This window comes from Malaclemys terrapin, chromosome 6 (assembly GCF_027887155.1).
Source record: "Malaclemys terrapin pileata isolate rMalTer1 chromosome 6, rMalTer1.hap1, whole genome shotgun sequence".
Lineage (NCBI taxonomy): Eukaryota > Metazoa > Chordata > Testudines > Emydidae > Malaclemys > Malaclemys terrapin.
This window is the reverse complement of record NC_071510.1, coordinates 73,576,928-73,583,014: the sequence shown is the minus strand read 5'-3', so window position 1 is coordinate 73,583,014 and position 6,087 is coordinate 73,576,928. Positions and strand designations below refer to the sequence as shown.

The window sequence follows — 6,087 nt, the reverse complement described above, 5'->3', positions numbered from 1 at the left end:
TATTTGCTAACATTCCTACATGATATTATATTACATTTTGCATTTCCCTAGCAAAGCATTTCATAAATATCACACAGCAGAATTACTTCACAACTCCCCAAGAGCAACAACTTCATGGGAGGAGGTGGAAATTGGGCAGTCATTTGTACCCGCACAGTACTCAACTCAGCAGTAGGCAAAAGGTAGCAAACTGAAGATTTAGCTCATCTAATTGAAATGAGGAGATTTTCTGTGCTGATATTTAGCCAAAATAGTGGTGGTCAGATTTCCAATCTTTCAAAAGGTATATGGAAGAGCATTGATTAGTACAACTGATACATCTAAAGCTCTACAACTGCATGCTGGGTATTATTATTGATACCATACTGACTCAACAGTACAAGGGCTCTTTCATGATCAAGCAAAACTGAATCCTGCTGCATCATTTCCTTGTAGGATTATCAGTAACTGGAATCGCTTCTCGGCTCCTTGGAGCTAAGATCAAAGTGTAGTGTCTGTTCTTATCAGTTTAATATCTGATATGTCCTTTATTTGAGGATTGTATATTAAATTGGAATGGGTGAAAAGCTGGTCAGCTTCCAAGTAGTGATAAGATCAAAGGACAAGGTTGTTTGACTAGTATGCTGGGGAATCACAAGATACCTTTTTGGTTTTCCTTTACAAACTGTTTAATGTTCATTAAACAAAGAAAAGGATTTCAGAGTAAAGTCAATACAGCAATCTAGCCAGCCTCTAAACCAGCATTTCTCAAACTGGGGGTCCTGGCCCAAAAGGGGGTTGCAAGACTATTGTAGGGGGGTTGCAACATTAGGGTTACCATACATCTGGGTTTTCCCAGCCATGGCCTTTTCTTTTTGGTCCTCTGATCTCTGTCCAGGCAGATTTTTGACATACAAACAAATGTCTGTGATTTGGTATTGCCACCCTTATTTCTGTGCTGCCTTCAGAGTTGGGCGGCCAGAGAGTGCCCAGCTCTGAAGGCAGCAGCCTCTCAGAAGTAAGGGTGGCAGGCATGATAAAATATTGCCATTTAGTGCTCCTATGAGTATGTACAGTAATTTACTACCACTTTTTGGGTGGGGAAGCATCCCAGCCTGAAATATTTGAAAAAGTTTGAGAACCCCTGCTCTAGACAGCTCATTCTCTAGTAGTCTTTAGCTTTTTCACAAAGCCAGAGACAGATGTTTAAATAGTCACAGAAGACTAGCACAAGTTGCTTTTTACTTTCCCAGGCCTTCCTAAGCCAATAACTACACAGCTGAAAGTTGGAGCCAAGTTCACCCCTGGGGTAAACCCACTGAAGTCAACAAAAACAGACCAAGGATGAATTTAACTCCTCTTATAGTTAACCTATAAGCAACCAACATAAAATTAGCTGGTTAGGGGCTGCTTTAACTAACTATGGAAAGTACATAACTAATAATTAAGGCTGCGAGTTTGTCACAGAGATCATGGAAGTCACGGATTCCATGACTTTCTGTGACTTCTGCAGTGGCTGGTGCAGTTGACCCCAGGGCTGCCTGAGCAGCTCAGGCAGACCCTGGGCCAACCGCACCAATTGCTGCTGGGACCACCGCGCCCAGCCCCAGCAGCAGGAGTTTGGATGTGGAAGGGGGTTCAGGGCGGTGCTTACCTTGGGGGGGGGGCTCCCAAGAAGCAGCAACATCCCTCAGCTCCTGGGCGGAGCTGCTCATACAGCTCCCATTGGCCATGGTTCCCGGCCAATGGGAGCTACGGAGCCTGCACTCGGGGGAGAGGCAGCACGCAGAGCTACCTGGCCACACCTCTGCCTATGAGCCTGGGCCAGCTCCAGGCACCAGCGCAGGAAGCAGGTGCTTGTGGCGGCAATGGAAAGGGGCGGCATGTCTGTGTCTTTGGCGGCGGGTCCCTCAGTCCCTCTCAGAGGGAAGGACCGGCCGCCGAATTGCCACTGAAGAATGAAGCGGCGCAATAGAGCTGCTGCCGAAGTGCTGCCGATCGCGGCTTTATCTTTTTTTTTTTTCCTTCACCACTTGGGGTGGCAAAAAAGCTGGAGCTGGCCCTGCTACAAGCAGAGGGAGGAGGATGTCACTGCTTTCGGGGAGGTGCAGAGCCGGGTAGGGAGCCAGCCAGCCCCACCTCCCAAGCACCAGCAGGGGTCCTGGGCCGCTGCCCAGCATCCCTGTCCACACACCTCTCCCCCACAAGATTTAGTCAAGGGTATATAGCACAAGTCACGGACAGGTCATGGGCCATGAATTTTTGTTTACTGCCAGTGACCTGTCCATGACTTTTACTAAAAATACCTGTGACTAAAATGTATCCTTACTAATAATGAAAAATACAAGCCATACAAAAAAACAGACAAGAATATTTTGAAGAGACGTTACATAGGAAGGGTCATTTAAAAGAATATACTGAACAGCAAAAAGGCTTGCGTCATGACTGTAATAAGAGCCCTAGATGAGTTCCCACTTCAACAGGAAATTGAACAATGTGCTGAAAGAACTTTCAGATACAATACTCTGCTACACTGTGCTGCCAGCTGCTACAAAATGTCTAAGAGTTTCATACTCCATGTTGGAACTGGGGATTACCATGACACTAATTTAATCACAAATTCTTTATTAAATCCAAAGGACAAATAATATTTATACAATGGCTCTAAAATGCCCCAAAAGCCAAAATAATAAGCAATTTATTACATTCGAAGAGTAACAAAACATTTATAAACATTTGATCAAGATACTTACAAACAGGCTAAACCCAGGGGTGCTTAGAGGTATACTGGTCAGCTCCAACGTGGTCAGACAGGTTTTAGCAATGAACCCTTTGAGAGTTTATTTTTATACCCTTTAACAAATAAGTGATGTCATTGCCAATTATTGACTTCAACTAAAAAACCAATTTGAGACAATTCACCCTTATTTCCAGCCTTAATCCAGATGAGATTTACAATTTCCTTTCTCCCCAGTGCCTTTCCTCCCCATCTCTTCCCCTCCTCCTTGCTGACCACACATGGATTCACATAAACCCTAATTTGCACATGGGTTCACATAAGTCCTAACTTTTGAGATAACACTGGAATGTGGGGTGGGAAGGGCCATGTTGACTCACTGTAAAACAGAGTATCTTTGTCTTATTTAAAGCCATGTGCAGTCACCCCTATTGGTCAGAGGCCTGCTTTTCAGATACTTTCCTTTATTTTATTAGTTATTCTTTGAACCAGACATCCTCCCTACCTCATTTCATCTGGCCTTATAAAACTCATTTCTTTTCAGGCCTCTCTTTTACTTGCTAGTTAGGGCCTCTCTGCACAACTTACACTAACTTTAATTCTCCAATTTTAGATTTATCCTACACTCCAATTACAAAAGCTAACACAATACATGGTCCTCTAATCTACATTGATTGTTCCAATATAAAATGGTAGAGGATGACAGACTAATAAGAGATATCAAATGTGATCTCTCTATGTCAATGAGAAGTCTTTGTTGTTGTCATGAATAAATGATTTTTAAAGCGCAAAGTCAGCTATGAGGGCAAAGATTCTGTTTCCAGAATTTTAATAATGTGGGGCCAGTACCTCAGCTGGTGTAAACCATTGATTACTGATTTAAACAAGCTGAGGATATAGGCTATGTATTCTAATATTCTCTCTTTCTCTGTGTTTTATTAGTCTATCCCTTTATACTCCAAGAATTACCATTTATATTGCTCTCAGGTCAAAAATTCTAGTTGGAAGAGTTACTCATTTTTTAGATCTGACTACTTCTCCATAGTCTTTTGTGGACTTTGTTGCAGGACAACTTGAATTACTTTAAGGAATAGCTTTGGATAACACTAAATATTATAAAAATAAAATTAGAAAATGTACAAAGTCCATTCAGACAGCCAAATTTTGCAGTTCTATTAGGTTAGGTATTCTTGATGCTGAGAGAGAAATTCTTTAAAAAATAATTTAATTAAATGTCTATATAGAAGATGACCACTGGTCAATAGACACTCATCCGATACTCTGGGTGTCCTTACAATAATTAGCTGTACCATTTCATATCAAAACATATAATAGGTAAAAAAAAAAAAAAAAAACCCTGCTCTTCCCACCATAAATATCTAATGCCCTACATACTCCACAACATAAACTCAAGTTGTCTCTCTTTATTGATAGAACACCAAAGAGCAACTTTTTGTTGTTCAATGATCAGAGTTGCTCAAAGCCCAAAAAGAAGGTTTCAGGAGGCATACTGCTAATCTCTTTCTTTCCTACTGCCACAAGGGTGCAAAGAAGCATCATTTTCTCTTGTAACTGTAGCTCATATTTGAATGGGCTCCTATAAAACTCCATAAACTGATGCTCCAATGTCTGGGGACAGCGCTTTCACATGTAGAATATAAGTGAATATTTCATGTCAAGGCTGACTGAGTTCAGGCCATTTTTGTGGTTGGGATCATGCACATTCATACCTTGGTCATAGATTGCCAGGCAAAAATGCCATTAATAACCAAGTCACACTCACTCTAGATGTCTTCAGAATTCAACAGATTTTTCTTCTTCATTTTCTGTTTAGCCCTTCTGAATTCTGTTTATTCTGGATGAGCAAGTGAGTAGTTACATTCTCACAAACCTTATTAGCAGAGACTTCACAGTGCAGTCTCCTGGGTCCTGTTAAGGTACACACTCTTCTACCATACCTTGTCATCTACCTCTTTTCATAGAATCATAGAAGATTAAGGTTGGAAGACACCTCTTCAATAACAGCTCCTCCAGGGAACATGGGCCCTCTGACTCCAGTTCTACTAATCACAATACATCTTCCCTATTTTACAAACATTTTTGTATAAACTTTAAAAACCAATAATTAAAGCCAAGGTCCTCACCCCATCTCCCTTCCACCAGAGGTTGGTAGCATGTAACTGAGTTGGAATCTCATCTTTACCACAGACTCAGCTTGTTACATAGTCTTTGAAATAGTTTGGTCTCCTCAACAGGTGACCACACTGGGAGTGAGCTCTGTCTATCTCCATGTCACCTGTCTCCAAATCTAGCAAGCTTTCTCCCTGTGGCATCTTCTCCATCCCTGTGGGTTCTGAACCAGAAGAAAGAGCCTTGTGTAACAGTCTGAGCTGCTTTCAACTGATACTACCTTACAATAACTCTGCGGGTATTGTGGGTAGGTGGTGTGATGGTTACCTCCTCTTTGTATGCAAATTCCTTGAATTCTTCCAGCTGCTCACAAGTGTGGCAGACTCTCTGTTGTCAGTGAATACAGTGTCTGGAATGCCATATCTTGCAAAGTGTCCCTTCAGTTTGCCAATCACTGACTTGCTTCTTGTATCAAGCAGGATATTAACCTCCCAGAAATTTGATAGTAGGCCACAGTAATCAAGTACTGCTTTACACTGAAGGTAAATAACTCCACTCCCCCCTTTTCCCATGGTCAGGTTGGCAGCTCACATGGTAACAATCTCTTTTTGCTATCAGTTATCACTGACCAGCAGGTAACACACCCTTTTTATCAGGGACTGGAGTTGTGTATTTATTCCCGGACAGTAAACACTCTTGATCCCATCTAAGACAGCTGTCAGACATGTATTTTTCGCATGGCATCCTTACATAATGAAGCTTGGACAATATCTCTCCGTCCTCAAAATAGGATTCTATCCTGCACACTCAGCTCATCTTTAATTTGAAAACATGATTCTGCTCTTACTAGTACTTGGCTTTTGTCTTCAGGCCACCCTGCTAATATCACTCTTTTCCTATATAATATCACTCATTGCCTATAGTTGGATGTCCTTTTCCATATCCTCTTTGATTTCTATCAGCTTTGCTGTTGAAACTGAATCCATTCGCATGCTGCACTATGTCCTGATCCTCTTCCCCCAATCTCACTGATACTGGGTATATGCATCCTGCTCAGAGTATCAGCTAACACCAGTAATCTTCCTGGACAATATCTGACCTCTGTCTAGTAGAGCTGGAGGCTAATCCTACAATCTCTTTGGAGCACTAAGAAGGGGCTTGCCATGATTGTCTCTGCGTCTTGTGATCTGATTGGCCACCCAATAATAGTGCATGCATGTACTGATGGAATTTCTCTACTC

General features: G+C 41.9%; 1 pseudogene; it reads left to right on the top strand.

The window, feature by feature from the left end:
- The first annotated feature begins 452 nt into the window (after positions 1-452).
- Positions 453-580, top strand: LOC128839918 (U2 spliceosomal RNA; annotated as a pseudogene).
- Positions 581-6,087: the final 5,507 nt, after the last annotated feature.